Source organism: Oncorhynchus masou, chromosome 18 (assembly GCF_036934945.1).
Source record: "Oncorhynchus masou masou isolate Uvic2021 chromosome 18, UVic_Omas_1.1, whole genome shotgun sequence".
NCBI classification, from domain to species: domain Eukaryota; kingdom Metazoa; phylum Chordata; class Actinopteri; order Salmoniformes; family Salmonidae; genus Oncorhynchus; species Oncorhynchus masou.
The window spans coordinates 61,295,696-61,316,379 of NC_088229.1; the positions used below are offsets into that span (position 1 = coordinate 61,295,696).

General features: G+C 43.5%; 1 pseudogene; it reads left to right on the forward strand.

Annotated features, from left to right (window-relative positions):
* The window catches only part of LOC135505054 (formin-like protein 1), a 49,662-nt pseudogene extending 30,807 nt beyond the window's left edge, over positions 1-18,855 (forward strand).
* Positions 18,856-20,684: the final 1,829 nt, after the last annotated feature.

Consider the following 20,684-nt stretch of genomic DNA (forward strand, 5'->3'; position numbering starts at 1 on the left):
TGCAAACCATAAGATGCTGGATTTAGGCTGCTATTTGGCAGTTCCTGTCAGATGTAAGTGCTTTTGTAAACTATGCACCACAATTGCTTGTTGTCAAGTGTGGGAATGAAGTCGTAGTGCTTGTGAGATTCTTTCAGCGTTTCGTCGAGTGGGATTGATGTTTTAACGCTGTGGTTACTGTTCCAGTTGTGTACTTACTTATTTTTGTGTGATATTTCATCTTTTTTTTCTTTTCACACAGCCCCCAAAAAATGACAATGACAAACAACAACGAACACAGTCAACACCACACAATGTAACACAGTACGCTGTAAACAAATCAGTTGTGAACTTCTGAATACTGTGGTTATGTTTGATTGTTGCACAGTATGTACTTAATTGTTAATTGTTTTAAGGCCAATTGGGTCTTATTATCCTTTCCCCCTCCTGCTTCCCATCCTATCCTGTTCCCCTTCGCTCCAGCTGGGCTCAGGAGTTCCTCAGTGAGGAGAACCGGGGCCTGGACTTCCTGGTTGACTATATGTCCTTCGCCCAATGTGCCGTCACGTGAGTACCAGTCCTTCACGTCTATGTATGGATAAGACAATCTGAGAGGAAAAGGCAAGGTTTTGACCTTGAGTGTCCATCCTGATGTGGTTCTTTATGGGGGGCTCTGGGTCTTTCCTTCTTTTTTGGGGATACTTTAGTAGTGAAAAATATCAGATATTTAGATTGAACATTTAACATAACTTGAATATTCCATATTGATAATATTGTTTCACCTATACCATTCATGTCCAAATCCCTTCTACAGATATAGGATCTTAATTTGACCTATTTTGTCACAGCAAAATAATCCTGCAGCAACAGAATTTGAATTTTTAGGCCATAATGTTGCTTGATTGGTGGTTAAGCTATTGCATTTTTTCAGTGAATGTATGTAAATCACAAAGTTAATCTGCATTTCCTGCTGTGCAGAAAAATTCTCAGCAACAAAAAAGTTATCAAATTAAGATCCTACACCTGTACTTTGGACCCTCAGCTATGACATGGACTGGTTTGGACAACGGGACAGCCACACCGGACAAATCTGTGGAGGACTTGACAAGGAGTGCCGGTAACTCTCCAATCCATAGTGCTTCCAAAGCTGCTCGTTCCCTTACTGTGAGGTGAGTGTCACCAGGAACTGGAGAGAAGTACGGTGCCGCAATGAACGCAAAAGTCTGTCTGTTGCATGGGACTGAGGTTGGACTACACTTGTAGTTCTTGCACCCTGGATTCATGGGCGTTACTTGTAAGGAAAGAACCATGACTCCCAGTCCTCCGGTACCCATACACAGACACACACTGTGACACACACACACACAACGTGCACACTGCCCCTAACCCCCATGGGAGTTGATGTGTCTGTAGATTGATGTGATGTGTCTGTAGATCTCTGTGGATGTCTGTGATTGACGTTACTGCATGGTTGGATCAATGCAGCGGGTGTCTGGGACACACACAAACAAACACACACACACACACACACTTTTATAACAACATTACAGTATCAGGAGATACAGAGGCAAGGCAGCACTGTGATATAAAAGAGGTCTGGCAGATTCATTGGATCAGATTCAGGGGATATGGTCCACTTTCTGTATATCTCTGTTTCTCTGTCCCACCATCCATTTCACGCTACTGTGGACTGTGTTGTAATCATCCTATAGATAGATTACATCTCATTCAAATTATAGGGTGGTGTCCCTGTTGAAATGTTTAATAAAAACAAGTGGTCCATGGGGATTGACAACCTAAAGTAAATGACATTATAACACGGTTCAATGACATTCCTTGTCATGGGACAAATCAAACCCAGGACTCTTTTTCATCTGGAGGAGCCTCGTTGCTGTCACACCAACTGTTTGGTAGGGTAAACGTTGGAGGCAGCCTTCCTCCTGCTCAGCATTCTCATCTATGTTGTAAATATGGTGCTGACGGGAATGTGAGCAATGTCTGCCCAGGGCAAAACCCTCAGACCTTCCACCGACCAACAGGCATCTGAGAGGGTTCACGTTGGGGCCCTGCCTGCCTGTCATTGATGCATCCAAGAGGGGTGTGTGAGAATGTATTTCGTTTATCGCCTCTGTCCTCTTCTCTTTCTACATGTTTTTTCCTCTGTCTCTCCCAAAACATTTTGTCCCTCTTTCGCTGGTGCCTATTATATTTCTTTCTCCCTCCTTTCAATCACTCAGATGTCATTTAACCAAAATATTTCAAAGTGAATATTAGCATGACTATTGCCATGTGGATTTGGCAATGAAAGCTTCATTGTGTCCTTCTTTGATTGCATCATCTTAGACAAAAATGAGTCCCATTCAGCCTTAAAACACATGACATTGTAGGGTTGGGATTTTATAGTTGTTCAAACTGCGAGGGCTTTGAAGGAGGCGTGTCACTACAACCATGATGCTATGTAATAACCTCTTTATGTAATAACCTCTTCATGTAATAACCTCTTGTTATGCAATAACCTCATGTTATTACTAATGCAGCGTTATGCATTAGTAATAACATGTCAATAACAGCTACGTTTCTCACCGGGCAGATTCAACGCTCTCCACAGCAGGAAAGCGATGAGGAACTCACGCCTCGTCAGTCAGAAAGACGACGTTCACCTCTGCATCATGTGCCTCCGTGCAATCATGAACTACCAGGTACAATTCAACCTATAACACTTAGCCAGGCAGGCCCATCCACCTTCATCTCTACTGTTAAAACAGAGTGACTCAATAGCATTAGCTAGGAGAAATAACATTTATTTCAGCGTCATGGCTTGGTAGTTTTACACACCAATAACTTTGTCTCCCTCCTACGCTGTAAATTCACTGTCCATCAAAAAGAAGCGACAGTTGCGTCGGTATGGATCTTGTCCACACTGCATTGTATGAAATACGACTGAAGGTGGCGATGACTGACAACTGTGTGTACGTGCGTGTTTTAGTCTGGGTTTAACCTGGTGATGACCCACCCGTGTTGTGTGAACGAGATCACCCTCAGCCTCAACAACAGGAACCCCAGGTGAGGACCAGTGTTATTAGTGTGTGTGTGTGTGTATGTGCGTGCGTGTGTACGTGTGTATGTGTGTGTGTGTGTGTGTGTGTGTGTGTGTGTGTGTGTGTGTGTGTGTGTGTGTGCATGCATGCGTGCGTGCGTGTGTGTGTGTGCGTGTGTGTGTGTGCGTGTGCATGCGTGTGTGTGTGTGCATACGTGTGTGTGTGTGTGCGTGCGTGTGTGTGTGTGTGTGTGTGTAATGTACACTTGTACCCCTCAGGACCAAAGCTCTAGTACTGGAGCTGCTGGCTGCTGTATGTCTAGTGAGGGGCGGTCATGACATCATCCTCTCCGCTTTTGACAACTTCAAAGAGGTAAGAGGGGTATCCATGAAGACAGTCTTTTCACCAACACTTCCTGTCAATCCCCCCACACACCTCTGAAGTCTCCCATCATCATATTGCACGTCATGCAGCAGAAGTATTCAACTCTTACCCTACGTGGTCCGGAGCCTGCTGGTTTTTGGTTCTACCTGATAATTAATTGCACCCACCTGTCTAAATCAGTCCCTGATTAGAGGGGAACAATGAAAAAATGCAGTGGAGCTGCCTTTGAGGTCCAGAGTTGAGTTTGAGGGTCATAGAGGCTGCCAGTTTCCCAAATCTCCCATTGACAACAGCACACAATTTACGCAAAGCTTACATGACTAACATGCAGAGATCTGAAAAAGTCAGGACGTGGCCATCAGTCGTCTTGATTTCCTTGTGAGCACTGCACATGCCAAATCAACCTATTCAAACCCCATCCAAAGATATCACCCAATGACCCCCCTGGCAGCTGTCATGACAGTTGTCCACTAGAAGCAGAGGGGGGGGGGGGGGGGCACAAACATTCTTAACAGTTGTTGGCGACGTGACAGCTAAACCTTTCCTTGGACTTCTCCCCACTGTCTGTCAAGGGAGCAACTGTTGCCAACAGAGGAAGACCCCTGTGGATAGGGCTAGCCAGACATTGTGATGTAGACCTGGGTATTATTAGCAATGGGCAAGGACAGAGAAGCCAGGTCTTGAGAGATGCCCTACTGCAACCTGTGGTATTTACGGACAGTTGCCCCTGAGCACTAATCTGTGGTCAGTTTTGTCTTTGAAGTCCTGATTGGTATAATTATCCCAGTCCAGTAGTTATGAGAAACCTCTCCCTAGAGCGGTTAATTACATGGACATTGACCAGAGCAGGCAACTTTTTCAGTATCAAAAGGTGTTCTATCAAAATGTCTGACATTCACTCGTTTTCTCTGACACATGTCTGGCGGCATTGGATTATTGGCATGTAAATCTTGGTGGGGGAAATTCAAAAACTTGTTTTTGGATGCATGGCAGCAAAGCCACTACACAACACAACACAATACTAAACAATACATGAATTGCACCGTAATGGTGACAAACTGTTAGGGCCTACATAAAGCTGTCCCAACAGCAGCGCTTTCTTGACAGCACAATGGAGTGAATCCTTACCACTGCTACACCTGGCTATCAGTGGAGTCTTGTCTGGCAGCGAAACAGTTCATTCAGCCTCATTTACTGCATTTTTAAAAACAATAGCAGACAGCTGACTTTTTTGCCGGGCGGAAGTGGGCATCCAGCCAGGACAGGTTGTGCCAGTCCTACGCTCGAGACCTCCAGTGTGCCCCCACGGCCCAGTGTATCCGGTGCCTGCTCCACGCACCAGGCTTCCAGTGCATCTCCCCAGTCCGGTGAGACCTGTTCTGATTCCACGTACCAGGCCTCTAGTGTGTCTCCCCAGCCTGGTAAGTCCTGTGGCAGCTCCACGCACCAGGCTTCTAGTACGTCTCCTCAGTCCGGTGAGACCTGTTCCGGCTCCACGTAGGAAGCCTCCAGTGATGATCCATGGCAAGAAACCTACAGTGATGATCCATGGCACAAAGCCTCCAGTGATGATCCATGGCACGGAGCCTCCAGTGATGATCCATGGCCTGGAGCCTGCAGTGAGGATCCATGGCACAAAGCCTCCAGCGTTGATCCGCTGTCTGGAGCCTCCAGCAACGGTCTCCAGTCCAGAGCCTCCAGCGACGGTCCCCAGTCCGGAGACTCCAGCGAGTGTGTCACGCCCTGACTTTAGAGAGCCATTTTATTTCTCTATTTGGTGAGGTCAGGGTGAGATGTGGTGTGGGCATTCTATGTTTTGGATTTCTTTGTGTTTGGCCGAGTGTGGTTCCCAATCAGAGGCAGCTGTCTATCGTTCTCTCTGATTGGGAATCATACTTAGGTAGCCTTTTTCCCACCTATTTGTGGGATCTTGTTTTTGTACAGCTCTTGTAGCCTACGGAACGGTACGTTCGTTTTGGTTTCACTATGTTATTTTTTTGCTGGTTCTCATTGAATAAATATGATGACCACAAATTACGCTGCACCTTGGTCTCCTTCAAACAACGCACGTTACAGAGAGAGGTTACAATTTGAAGTATTTTGTTAGGCCTATTGGGAAACAAACAAACAAACAAAAGAACCCTCGAAATATCAACTGGAATTACAAGGGTCTATTACTGAACTTTTTGTTGAAAACAAATATTTGAATGGGAAGCATGGTTACAGACCCAACAATATTAGATAATATCCCCTCCTCGTGAAGGAAAACACACGAGCTAATTATAATACACAAAGTAAGCAAAACAATGAAATCATTCCAAGATTGCCTAAAATTATGAATAAAATACTAATAAGGTAGACCTATATAAGCAATAGGCCTATAATAATTGAGCTGTACAAACTATGGCATAAGGGATGGATGAGCGGATAAGAGGCCATCCGTAATTTCGATTAAGACATCAATGAGCAAGCTAAAATGGAATGTAGTCAATATAACTATTTGTTCAGCACTTTTGAAAAGTAAAGCGACAGAATTCAGGACATTAGCCGTTCTTACAGTGTTCTCCCTGTATACCAAGTCAGAACCGTAGGATAAATAAAGGGGGCATATAAGCAGGCAAAGAAAGGTCTTACAATATTCAATGATGACATTTCTCTAAAACAGGCTATAGGCTACATGTGCACCAGCAATTCAGAACAGTAGGCTGAGGGGGAAAGGTACCAAATTATTAAGGCGAGGCACATGGGCTACGAACAGCTTACTACACAATATAGTATTACTTTCTTAGCTACAGTATACATATCTCCCTGGCATATTACATCATTTATGCAGCAGTATACATTATATTTTTGGACTCGTTGTGGTGGTGCTGTGCTCACTTGAACAGGAAGGCAGCGCGGCGGTTCTTCTTGTGGGCAGATTTTGTCATAAAAATGTCTTTCTGGCCCATGGACAATGTTTATCCTTTTAAACTTGGAAAAGAGACCCTTTCAGACAGATGTTTTAAATCCTTAAACCCAGATGTGGGCCACAGACCCTCTCCACTGAATAGCAGGTAGGGGAAGCAAAATAGTGATTGCTTTGCAACGCTTGCAGTTAGCCACTGATTCCTTTCAAACCACTCATTATTGAATTTGCAATTCCGACTTGTTGTGTAGTGTTTGTGTCCAATGGCCGATGAGCACCGATACGCTTTATCTATAATTTCTCTTCATATGACAAGGTTTGAAAAGGATTTGCCAGTAGATTGTCGACGTGATTCATGACGATGACTGCTTGTCTAGCTTGCTAGCTAAGATTGTGAAAGTATGACGTTGACAAGATCAGTCCAATCAAAGCTATGGTAGATATAACGTGATTTGAAGCCATTTTATCTGTGGCCAATGACCTTGAGCCTTCTTGGATGGGCACTTCCAATGTAAATATATGGCAGCACCCAAGGGGGATTGAACTGCCTAGCTTCTGCGGTGACGTAGTTTCCCCTTGAGTGGCAGAACACCGAGCCAATCAACGCACACACACTGTATTTTCTGTTGACAGCCCCTCCACCACAGAAAGCACTGAGCTGGGCTCCTGCATTTTGGATCTGCCTTAAGAAAGAGACAATGTTTGTAAGCTTTATTCACTCAAATGTGTTTTTACATTGTTTGCAAACTGATATGTGACACAAATTAATGCCAAAATAACATTCAAAACAGGCAACAGCTACTGCTCCACCTCCCCTGAATGATGGGTCGTCACTGCTTACAGTCCATCTATTTAAAACCTTATAATGTGTCACTCAGCGAAAGGCATTGCTCAAACAATGCTCACAAAGTTATGAAATATTGATTGACCTTTCAACACTTTCAAATGAGCTTGATAAAAGTCTATAACTGTAGTATCCAGAGCTCTCGCCTTCTCATATCCCAATAACAGACACTGCTTAAGCAATACCTTAGAGTAGTGACCTTGTATCAGCTGCAGTTCTGGCATCAGAAGTGACAGTCATTTTGGTATCGCACGGACAAACCGTGTGGGTGAGAGATAGATGGAGGGAGGGAGCGAGAGATGATAGATAGCACATGGTGGAGGAGTGTAGAAGTGGAGGCGGAAAGACGGAGTACCAGGCGGGCTCCTGTTGCCCACAGTGGCAGAGCGTGGGCATTGTTTGGGTACAGGCTGGCAGGTTGAAGAGCAGGCTTGTATTATTTAGTGGACATGAGTGGGCTGGGGGGAGGCGCTTTAACCCTTAAAGACATATCACTGCATGTTCTAAACAGCTATTGGATATCACAGGACAGAACAGTCTAACTGATGCATTTTACTGCTTATGAGAGTGTTCTGAACCCACTTTGTATGGCCGAGTGATGCTGACATTATAGCTTTCATTATTTAAGTAAGTTAACTTCCCTCTTAGAAGTAATTTGTGATAGCCTGGGGTAGAGAGGAGGGAGAAAAGCATACAAAGTGAAATATCGGTTGCGCGGGGTACAGGAAGCTGTATTTAAGGTTACACTACCACCCTATGCATATTTGTGGTGTTGCAGTGCAGAATTATGTGCATAGTGGAAAACCTTTTCCCCTTCAATCCATGTCGTTCATAAGGTATGTGGAGAGAGGAGCCGGTTCGAGAAGCTCATGGAGTATTTCTCCAATGAAGACAGCAACATTGACTTCATGGTGAGTCTAACTCCGAATTGCACAATTCATGTTTATTAGGTCCATCTCCTTCTCTGATGCACAGAAGAAAAAATGCTGATGGGGGTGGGGGCCACAAAAATATTGAATTCATCATGAGGGGCCGCATCACGGGTCTGCTCTGCGTATTTTGCCATTGGGCGAGAGAAAAATGTGCAGTTTTACAACACATTTCTTGCCATTCTACATATTTTGCTGTAAGATGGAGGAAAATGTTTGCCATTTTTAATATGATAACTGATGATCAATGGGCCCCACCCCGGTTGGTAATTTGACCATGCTTACTATAAGTATGGATAGCTCGCCGCTTGACTAACTCACCAATCTAAAAACATTTAGCGGACATTTTGAAATTCTATTCTATATTCTATTATTATCAACAGTAAGTTGAGACCCTGACTGAGTTCCTAATTTATATATATATTTGTTGTGAAATTGGTCTGCGGGCCTACAAGAGGAGGGGGGGATAGTGTACCACGCCGTCTCCTACTGTTTATGTCCACCAGGTGGCGTGCATGCAGTTCATCAACATCATGGTCCACTCCGTTGAGAACATGAACTTCAGGGTCCATTTGCAGTATGAGTTTAGCCACCATGGCCTGGATGACTACCTCCAGGTGAGTGATACTGAATCACGGAGAGAAGTTGCCCCTTACCACTGATACGTCAAATCAAATTGTATTTGTCACATGCGCCGGCTGAATACAACAGGTGTAGACTTTTAACGTGAATTATGGTCAGATGTTTTCAGAAAATATCCAAATTTACTCACTGATTTGTGAATAATGTGTCTTACAATACCTTATAATACCTCATAAATACCTTATGTGATTGCATTAGTACAACTGTCTTTCCTTATCAGAACCAAAAACCAAAAGACACATCATTCTGTTGTTTTATGTTTCTGTTGTCATGGGAGACAAGATTTGAAGGTTAACAAATGATGCATGTGTGAACACATAATTACATAGAAAAATAGTAATGTATCTCTGTGTTTGTCTATGTGTATGTGTGTCTGTGTTCCTCTGTCATGTGCAGAGGTTAAAGTTCACGGAGAGTGACAGGCTGCTGGTGCAGATCCAGGCCTACCTGGACAACGTGTTTGATGTGGGGGCTCTGCTGGAGGATGCGGAGACCAAGAACGCCCTGTTGGAGCACATGGAGGAGCTGCAGGACCAAAATGCACAGGTGATCATGTGGCCATTGTGTAAGAATGTGTACAAGAGCACACATCCGCTATGTCAACTTTATATTGATGTGTTGCATCTGGGCGAACTTGTTCATGCTTTTGTTGTGTTTGAATGACATTGTGTTTGAAGGTTTATAATAAGTAGATTGTATGTACTGTGTTTTTTTACTCATCTGTACAACTCTATATAAATGTGTGTGTGTGTGTGTGTTATAGATAAGCAGCAGATTGCAAGAGAGTGAGAGGGAGGCGTTGGAGACAGTGTCAGAGTTGGAGAAACATCTCATCCAGACCACCAAAGAGGTTGAGCTCCTAAAGGTATCATCTAACTAATCAAATCAAATGTATTTATACAGCCCTTCGTACATCAGTTGATATCTCAAAGTGCTGTACAGAAACCCAGCTTAAAACCCCAAACAGCAAGCAATGCAGGTGTAGAAGCACGGTGGCCAGGAAAAACTCCCTAGAAAGGCCAAAACCTAGGAAGAAACCTAGAGAGGAACCAGGCTATGAGGGGTGGCCAGTCCTCTTCTGGCTGTGCCGGGTGGAGATTATAACAGAACATGGACAAGATGTTCAAATGTTCATAAATGACCAGCATGGTCAAATAATAATAATCACAGTAGTTGTCGAGGGTGCAGCAAGTCAGCACCTCAGGAGTAAATGTCAGTTGGCTTTTCATAGCCGATCATTAAGAGTATCTCTACCACTCCTGCTGTCTCTAGAGAGTTGAAAACTGCAGGTCTGGGACAGGTAGCACGCCTGATGAACAGGTCAGGATTCCATAGCCGCAGGCAGAACAGTTGAAACTGGAGCAGCAGCACGGCCAGGTGGACTGGGGACAGCAAGGAGTCATCATGCCAGGTAGTCCTGAGGCATGATCCTAGAAAGAAAGAAAGAAAGAAAGAAAGAAAGAAAGAAAGAAAGAGAGAATTAGAGAGAGCATACTTAAATTCACAGAGGACACCGGATAAGACAGGAGAAGTACTCCATATATAACAAACTGACCCTAGCCCCCTGACACATAAACTACTGCAGCATAAATACTAGAGGCTGAGACAGGAGGGGGGGCTAACCTAGACAGGAAGATCACATCAGTGACTCAACCCACACAAGTGACGCACCCCTCCTAGAGACGGCATGAAAGAGCACCAGTAAGCCAGTGACTCAGCCCCTGTAATAGGGTTAGAGGCAGAGAATCCCAGGGGAAAGAGGGGAACCGGCCAGGCAGAGACAGCAAGGGTGGTTCGTTGCTCCAGAGCCTTTCTGTTCACCTTCACACTCCTGGGCCAGACTACACTCAATCATATGACCCACTGAAGAGATGAGTCTTCAGTAAAGACTTAAAGTTTGAGACCGAGTCTGGGTCTCTCACATGGGTCGGCAGAACATTCCATAAAAATGGAGCTCTATAGGAGAAAGCCCTGCCTCCAGCTGTTTGCTTAGAAATTCTAGGGACAATTAGGAGGCCTGCATCTTGTGACCGTAGTGTATGTGTAGGTATGTATGTACCAAATCAGAGTGATAGGTAGGAGCAAGCCCATGTAATGCTTTGTAGGTTAGCAGTAAAACCTTGAAATCAGCCCTTGCCTTAACAGGAAGCCAGTGTAGAGAGGCTAGCACTGGAGTAATATGATCACATTTTTTGGTTCTAGTCAGGATTCTAGCAGCCGTATTTAGCACTAACTGAAGTTTATTTAGTGCTTTATCCGGGTAGCCGGAAAGTAGAGCATTGCAGTAGTCTAACCTAGAAGTAACAAAAGCATGGATTAATTTTTCTGCATCATTTTTGGACAGAAAGTTTCAGATTTTTGCAATGTTACGTAGATGGAAAAAAGCTGTCCTTGACAAACCAGTCACAGAGACAAACTGATATCTTTCCGACAGATAAGATCTAAACCAGGCCAGAACTTGTCCGTGTAGACCAATTTGGGTTTCCAATTTCTCCAAAAGAATGTGGTGATCGATGGTAGCAAAAGCAGCACTAAGTGCTAGGAGCACAAGGACAGATGCAAAGCCTCGGTCTGATGCCATTAAAAGGTAATTTACCACCTTCACAAGTGCTGTCTCAGTGCTATGATGGGGTCTAATACCAGTCTGAAGCATTTCGTATACATTGTTTATCTTCAGGAAGGCAGTGAGTTACAGCTTTTTCTCAAATTTTTGAGAGGAATGGAAGATTCTATATATGCCGATAGTTTTTTATATTTTCTGGGTCAATGTTTGACTTTTTCAAGAGAGGCTTTATTACTGCCACTTTTAGTGATTTTGGTACACATCCGGTGGATAGAGAGCAGTTTATTATGTTCAACATAGGAGGGCCAAGCACAGGAAGCAGCTCTTTCAGTAGTTTAGTTAGAATAGGGTCCAGTATGCAGCTTGAAGGTTTTGAGGCCATGATCATTTTCATCATTGTGTCAAGAGATATAATACTAAAACACTTGAGTGTCTCTCTTGATCCTGTCAGAGTTGTGCAGACTCAGGACAACTGAGCTTTGAAGGAATACGCAGATTTAATGAGGAGTCCGTAATTTGCTTTCTAATAATCTTTTCCTCAAAGAAGTTCATGAATGTATTACTGCTGAAGTGAAAGCCATCCTCACTTGGGGAATGTTGCTTTTTAGTTAGTTTTGCGACAGTATCAACTACAGTCCATGACATCCATGACATTCACAAAGAAGACTTGCGTTAGTTTCTGAGCTAATGCCTAGGCTGTAGCTCAGAGGGCTAACACATGGACATGTGTGTCTGTGTAACAGGAAAGTCTGCGGGAGTCCTGTGCCCAAGTGACCATTCTACAACAGAGGGAGATAGAGAGAGAGATAGAACGAGAGAGGGAAAGAGAGAGGCAGAGGGATAGAGATCGTTCGGCCCAGGCCTTGGCGGAGCTGGAGGAGAAAGTTCAGGGGCTTGTGGACCAGCAGCTGATTCGAATGGAGCGCTCGTCCTCGGGACACCTGGACCTCCATGTCGTCCCTTTCATCCTTCCTGTTTCCATCCATGCTGAAACAGGTGGGCTGCAAGCCACACACATGGGCTCAGAAACCATGTCAGAAATATACATTTATTTTGGTTTATGGAATCAAATTCATCACCAAAAATGTTACCTTTTTTTCATATTTCCCTGCTTCCACAGAACAAATCACGACTGTCGATGGCCCTGTGGTCCCTCCCACATCTTTAGTCCCGCCCCCACCCCCTGCTCCTCCATTACCTGGTGCAACAGAGGTCCTGGCACTAGCTCCTCCTCCTCCTCCTCCACCTCCTCCTCCACCTCCTCCTCCTCCATGCTCGACGGCACCACCACCTCTGCCCCCCCCTCTTCCAGGACGAGGTATAGCCCTCCCCCCACCACCTCCAAGCATTGGAATGGCCCCACCATTTGGAGGTAAGCATGATGGACACACTGGTAAGCTAACACGCGATATAGATCAAGATAGTTCTGTCAGTCGTGGCAATAAAGACTAAACGTTCACTTCATTGATCCCCACCAAAACGAATGTGTCCCTCTTCTGGACAGGTAACAGAAACAAGAAGGCCATTCAGACAAAGTACCGTATGCCTTCATTCAACTGGCAGGCCCTCAAACCCAACCAGGTGGCTGGAACCATCTTCAATGAGCTGGATGACGAGAATGTTTTGGGGGTGAGACCCCAGTACCCTACTAGATATTTTCTTACGATCTGTATTCTTGTCCAACTCAATATCTGTCTGCAGCTGCAGCTGCTGTTTCTGTTTCTACTCATTCCAGTCTTCCAATCCCTCTTCCTCTCTGTTTCAGCCGCTCTCTAGTTTCTCTTTCTTCTGTAATCCTGAAATCCTATGTAGTTCTCTCTCTCTCGCTATCTGATCTGTCTCCCGCCATATGACAAAATAGCCTGCGGTATCAACGGCCAGTCTCGCTGATGTTTAACTGTAAATCGTTCTCACTGAGTTTGGCCATTACCAAAAGCTCATGAATTAGTTATCCACATCTCCCCTCCATGTCCTAGGAGTTGAACATGGACGCCTTTGAGGAGCAGTTTAAGACCAAAGCCCAGACAGCCCCGGCTGACGTGGGGACTCTGAGAGCGAAGGTGGCCCAGAAGATCCACAGCAAAGTGTCCCTACTGGAGTCCAACAGGGCCAAGAACCTGGCCATCACCCTGCGTAAGGGAGGCATGGCCACCTCGGACATCTGCACCGCTATAGAGACGTATGTGTCTGTTATCAAGTTGTTATAAGAAAAATACCACGTCATTTGTGCATAAGATTAGACATAGTAAGAGGGTTGGTTGAATGCCCTGACTGTAAGTCGCTCTGGATGACCAAATGTGATATGTAGTACTTTTTGTATTGTGACTGTGTATACACAAAGAGAGAAACATATGGTTGTCTATGGTTTTACAAAGCATTTGATAGTAACTGATCAACTTATAACCAATGTGAAATGTGTGAAGACTCATTACACTCATAACTCACTTCTGTTGTCAGTATACAGTAATCTCAGAATATGAACAGTCTCTGTAGTAAGTAGTAGTTGTACATCAGTGGTGGTCAGTGTTGTTAAAGATGAGGGAGGACATTTTTTTTTCTTCGTGAGCATGGCCTTATTTCTATTAGAGCATATTGGATGACTGTCATTCATATTCCATTCACCCAGTTCAATGTAACAGCGAAAGGTGTAGGCTATTACATGATACTCAAAATCATGAGGTTGCTACAACCTAGCCTATGAATGAAAGTTTACAACGTAGATGCAGAGAGAAAAATTTGAGGAGACAGACAGTGACACCTGGACAGACAGTGATACATTCAATACCGTCTTGCACACTCTTGTCTGCATTTAGTTGATATAGGGTGTAGTCATTAGTCCAACAGTTGCAAACAAAAGTTTCTATTGGACAAATTCAGATATGTTTATCCCCGTTCTGTTCCGTGTAGGAAACATTTTGAACATAAATCGGCAGAATGAATCCACCCCTGATCACGCATAAACATAATCCTAAGCCTCCTAGGTTTTGTATTGAAATCAATCTACCCAGAGGAGGACGGAAGCTAGCTGTCCTCCGGCTACGCCATGGTGATACCCTACAGAGTGCTGTTGAGGCTACTGTAGACCTTCATTGCTAAACAATGTGTTTTAATCAATTATTTGGCGATTATATTTATTTTAGTTTTATCCATATTTTTTTACGTTTTCCCTTTTTTTCCCTTCTGAAAGTCAATGAGGAGGATTGTCCTCCCCTTCCTTCTCTGAGAAACCGCCACTGTTGTACATAACCCTTGACTCCCACCCACACACACACACACACACACACACAGGTATAACCAGGAAGCTCTGAGCCTGGACTTCCTGGAGCTGCTGGAGCGTTTCATCCCCTCAGAGTACGAAGTCAAGCTCATCCAGAACTACGAGCGAGACGGGAGGCCCCTGGACGAGCTCCCCGAGGAGGACCGCTTTATGGTGCGCTTTGGCAAGATCCCACGGCTAGCCCAGCGCATCAGCACACTCACCTTCATGGGCAACTTCCCCGAGAGCATCCAGCTCATCCAGCCGGTCAGTAGAAAACACTAAAAACAATGTTATTTCAAAATGGTTTCAATGTTATTTCAATGTTTTTGTCATAAACAGTAGTTGGGTGCGCAAAGCTTCACCATAATATCATAATTCACCATAATAATGTATGTTCCCATCTCTCCAATAGCAACTCAACGCAATCATCGCTGCCTCAATGTCAATCAAGTCCTCTAGCAAGCTGAAGAAGATCCTTGAGGTACTGTAGGAGACAGCGCTTTTGATATACTGCATGGATGGTTTGTGTTCAATTGGTTAGTTTTGTATGGTTACACAGCATTGGTGTGTCCGTTTGGTATGCCTCTTCTGTTCCTAAGATCATCCTAGCCTTTGGAAACTACATGAACAGCAGCAAGAGAGGAGCAGCCTACGGGTTCCGCCTGCAGAGTCTCGACTTGGTGAGAAAGACTTCAAGCAGACATACTGTCTTTATCAACCAAATCTTAGAGGCTCATTTTGTGTTCCTTTTCCCACGACAAGGCACATTGCTCTGGTACTCCAACCCAAGTCCATAAAATTCACTTTGGTTAGCAGAATGTCGTTTTAGCACAGCATCAAATTTATTATCTACAGTAATTATTCAAATGAGACTCCACCTCAGTGAGAGATCCAGAGATAACCGATTTTGACAGGCCTTCTCTGAATCAGCCACAGTAACTGATTGACTAGAACACTAAGGTGGAGCTGGGGAGTATGCCTCTTAACTCAAATTATTGCTGAAGATAATTAATGACAGGCAGAGTTACCCAAATCATCAATTAACTTCAAAATTGATTCCATTGGAGACTGCATCATCTGGATGGGTCACATCTTATTTCAAATATGTATGGAGTACTGCATCCCTTGATTTTCATTATCTGATCCCTGATCTGTATGTGCTTTCGCCAACTACCTCTGACTACCACTGTCATAAAGCAAATACAGGTCTGGGATCAGGCTAACCTTTTCACATTGTATCCTTTTCTCCATTGGTTGCCTCTAAATATATGGCTCTGGTTCAATCTAGCTCTTAGACACTAAGTCCACAGACCGGAAACAGACTCTGCTGCACTACATAGTGAGCATCATCCAGGAGAAATACCCTGAGCTCCAAGCCTTCCACAGCGAGCTGCACTTCATGGACAAGGCTGCTCTGGTGTCCCTGGACAGCATTCTGCAGGATGTGTGTGCCCTGGAGAGGGGCATGGAGGTGACCAGGAAAGAGTTTGCCGTACAGGAAGACAACCCTGTGCTGCAAGATTTCCTCACCAGCAACAATGAACTGCTGGACTCTGTAGTAGAAGATGGCAAGACTGCGCAGGTCAGTTCTCCCTACTAAATATAGAATATTGTAGAATGAAAAAATGTCAAAATGTACAGCCTACTAAATGGGGCTAACTTAGTAATGGTTTAATGATGCTAGAATAAATGAATTTAGGAGAGGGTGATAATATTTGTATAACATGAGTACTACTGCTACAGAAAACAATGATGTACAGTATAATGAAGGTCTGATCATTTTTTTTCTCCTGTTAGGATGTGTATGAATCAACAGTGGAGTACTTTGGAGAGAACCCTAAAACCACACCTCCCTCCATGTTCTTCCCTGTATTCGTGAGGTTCATCAAGGCCTATAAGGTTAGCCACCACGTTGATTAATTACATTTATTGATTGATTAAATGTATTCATATAACCGACATTTAAAAAAAAAAACGTAAGTTCATGTATCGACATAGTAGACGGTGCTGAGCTCTTTGCTACACATCAAACAGTAACTGTTGTACTAATGTGACAGTGTACCATACATAAATGTTATTTTTCTGGTCCCGGCAGCAAGCAGAGCAGGAGAATGAGCAGAGGAAAAAGCAGGATGTGTTGTCCAGAGAAGGGAGAACAGGGCCACCGTCGACATCAGCGAAGCCTGAAATACCACAGAAGGTAGTCGGTGACACATTAGCAACAACGCAATAGAACACAAAGAGAGTTGACCTACTCCGTTTACCCTCAAAACATGTATCATTTTGATTTTGACCCCCGACTCCTTTTGGCTGCCCTTTGACCCCAGCAGGTACCTATGATGCCCAAGCTGCCCCAGATGGACCTGATAGCAGAGCTGAAGAGGCGGCAGGTGATCCCCCTGGTCCGGGAGGGAAAGGATGGAGCCATCGAGGACATCATCACAGGTGGGCCTTGTGGGGTCAGGGGTCAAGGTCTCCCATACAGTGTATGTCTGCTGTGTATGTGTAATATAATGAATATACAATTCTGAAATTAAACTAAAGCAGTAGCTGTGGTATATACTTGTAGAAATGTACAGTATGATAATGCTTGTTTTTCTGCACAATTTTTCTGCAATTTTTCGCCATCCTCCATTTTCACAAATACATTATAACTATCATCATGCAATGTCCACTACCACGTCTACTCATACCCTTTCACCTTATCCATTCATTCCCTTTTTCACTCCTTTTTTCATGTCCCACTCATTCCCATGGGCATATGTCTCTCCTTCACCCTCTTCTCTCTTTCTTTATCTCTCTCTCTCTCTGGGGTTTTCAGCTCTAAAGGCTGTGCCCTTCACGGCTCGCTCTGGCAAGCGCTCCTCTCGCCTCTTCTGCGACTCTGGCTTCAGTGATGAGAGCCCCACATAATCCCCTCGGAAGTGTGTAGGTCTGTCTTTCGCTCTCTCTGGAGGTGTCTATGACTCCTGTGCAGCACTTTCCCTGTCTGTGGACATCTCTGTTTCTCTCGTTCTCTTGGTGCAGTTGTCGGTCTGTGTTGGTCTGTCTGTGTCAGTCTGTTTGTGGTTGTGGGCAGGTGTCAGTACCAAAGCATGCTTAGACCAGTCCTGTTCCAGGTTGTGGTCTCACAGTGTTGTTGCCATCCATCATCTCTCATGCTAGACCTGAGGAACCAGCCGTACAGGCGGACAGACGGGTCCCGAGTCAGCGCCAAGTGGAAGCCCGGGCAAAAGCTCCAAGTCTCCTCCGATATTTCCCTGTGAAAGCACACACACTCGCGCTCCATTCAAACAATCACTCACATTTCATTTCATGGATATAGAGTGCACACCAACTTGAAATATCTCCCCTAGACTTAACCCAGCACTGCAGGTGATTGGTTCTACCTGTGGTTCAGCCCACAACAAACCTCACTGTTGACTGCCTGCTCTCTAAGTACAGCTTCAGGTATATTAGATTGTGAGGTGCTGTTTCCTAATACTTCACTGATCCCCAACAAAACACCTACAGTAAACACACTCTATTTCCCTGTAAACACGTCCTGTTTCTACATACTGCTAAAGGAGTAAGGGCTTGGCCATGGATGGACTACAGTTCAACGGCATGATTTCAATGAGAATCACCCTCATTCTCTACTATCTTCATTGGAGGTTTTGGACATGTTTAAAGCAGATTGAACACTGGGACTGTGTATATAACCATTAGTAAAAGCTAGACAAGACCCTACATTTGTTTGTCATATTAATAGCTTATTCTATTTGTGGTACTCAGACGGCTGCAAACTGTCAATCCCAATAACTGCCACATCTGGTGTAAAAGCATGATGACCTGTCCTTTTGTCCTAGCGCTAGTAGGATTACAATGGCTCAGGACGGAGCTTAGAACAAGATTTGTACTATATTTAAATTATTTTTAATATAGAAGTGTATGGATAACCTTTTTCTTTGTTTCACTATTTTGGGTTTGAACTAATAAATATTTTATACGGCGATTGTCCGCTACTTTATTTATGACATCAGAAGTCACGAGACATGAAATTGGTTTAGAGTTCTACAGACACTGAATGAATTTGAATCGAGTCCTTTCGTGTACAAGAGGATCACTTTTATTCTCACAAAAACACAACAGGAAGGTACAAAAGCAGCCGTCTGTTAAGTACCATAGTTGACTTTCTCACAACAAGCAGCAACGGTTCTTTCAATACATAGAATTGGCATAGCATTTGCACTGTTAGTTGGTCTTTAACATTCATACTATGTTACTTCACCATTCTTCTTCAGTACTCACAAACAACACTTATCTCACACAGCAAGCATCACTCTCAGAATAACAGTAGTTGCTCTTCAATATTTGAACCTCTTTTTCTTTACATTAACGTTGACAGTAAAATGGGTCTTGACCGACCTTGTTGCACATGATACAAAGTCTATTGTCCTGTACTGTGTTTGATCTAACATACACTGAGAGTTATACAGTAGAGTTATTCACAGAAGTAACAGAACCTTTCGTCAACCCAGCGTGCAAATACCAGGAATGTACAGTATGTGCATGCTGTTTGGATTACATTCCTCTCAAAAAAAAATACAAAAAAAAAATTCACATACAAATCCATAGAGGTAACATATTTTCTGTCTATGTACATGATTTATAACACCCACAGACGACCTCCAACAACCATACATTCATCATGAAACCATATTGGACATAGTTTTTTTTTTAAACCTTTAATTACAATAGAAGAAGAGAGTTGTGGGTAGTCGTCAGTGAGTACTTGTAAAGAGGGATGAGGAAATGTGCTCTCTATTTCTTTCTTCCCCTCTCCCTCTATCCGTGCCAGTTGGGTGAAATGCTACTGTGAGTAGATGACAACCCTTCCTCATTTATTTCTATTGGGAGAGTCTGTCATTTCCCAAACAAGACTCCCAAAAGTTTCCTATGTCTTTTTTTACTGCATTTATTTTCTTTGTAATCCTGCCATGGATTAAATGAATCTATGACAAGAAATTATAGTAACAATGTGTTCAATGGTCTAAGTAGTTAGTCAGGAACCAAAACAATGACAAGAAAAAAACTAAACACACATTCATAAACTCATTTACAGAATACATGTATCTTAGATGTGGTTATGAAGCCTCTTTTCAAGTATAAAAATACAAAAATCCTTGATTATATAAAACATAGACGACGATTTGATTTTGTACATGATATGATCTCTGCAAACAATAGCTATCAGGTAGTGTACTATTTTCTCACAATATACTGTATATCTGATATGATTTAGATTATTCTGGGGTTAATTACAAGGTCTTCATTTTCATTAGCTCTCATTTCTATATTTAAGATAAATAATACATTATATTAATGTCTATGATTTAACATTGTATCATGTCCAGTAATGTATATGTTTTGTGCCAGTGCTATATATTAGTGCACAGAGTCTTTCCGTGGCAAAACGTCAACACTTTCCTCAAGCAATACGTCAGACAGCAGATAACCCTTCATTGTTTTTTGTGTAAATCTTCATAATGCAGTGACAATGATGACAAGCTGCCTAGTGTATAAAACTGTGCTAATGTTTACTGTGACATTCCAGGATAAATATGTATTCAATTTACAACATTTGGGTGTCAGAAGTGAGATCCTGTGCTGAATCTGGTTGTCACCCATATTAGCTCCAGTGTTTATCCCAGTACTTAAACTGACCATGATAGCAAAGGATAAAAACAGTTTCCCTCAGAACTGGAAAAAGACCAAATGTGACTCAAATGATCTCCATCTCATCTCCAAACCCAGTCTAATGCAATAGGGAGGCTGTGAAAAGGCAGTCGGCAGGTTATTCCTTTGTATTCTCACATTTTGAAAAGGTTCTAACAGCATTTTAAGATCACATTTAGTTTCCCAGTTCTTTGCACTTATCTAGTGACCCCTTCCAGATACAGACAGACGAGTCAAGAGTTACTGTCTTAGTCATTGATTATCTTCCAGCTTCCATATGCATCTATTTGGCCACATGGGGTGCTATGCTACAGTCAGTGCTGCGGCCCTCTGTATTTCCCCCGAATGGCCACAGGGGACGCTGTGTTCAGCGCATCAGTCGTCAGGCTCGTGTCGAGATCAGAGCATTGTGGCTGTCAC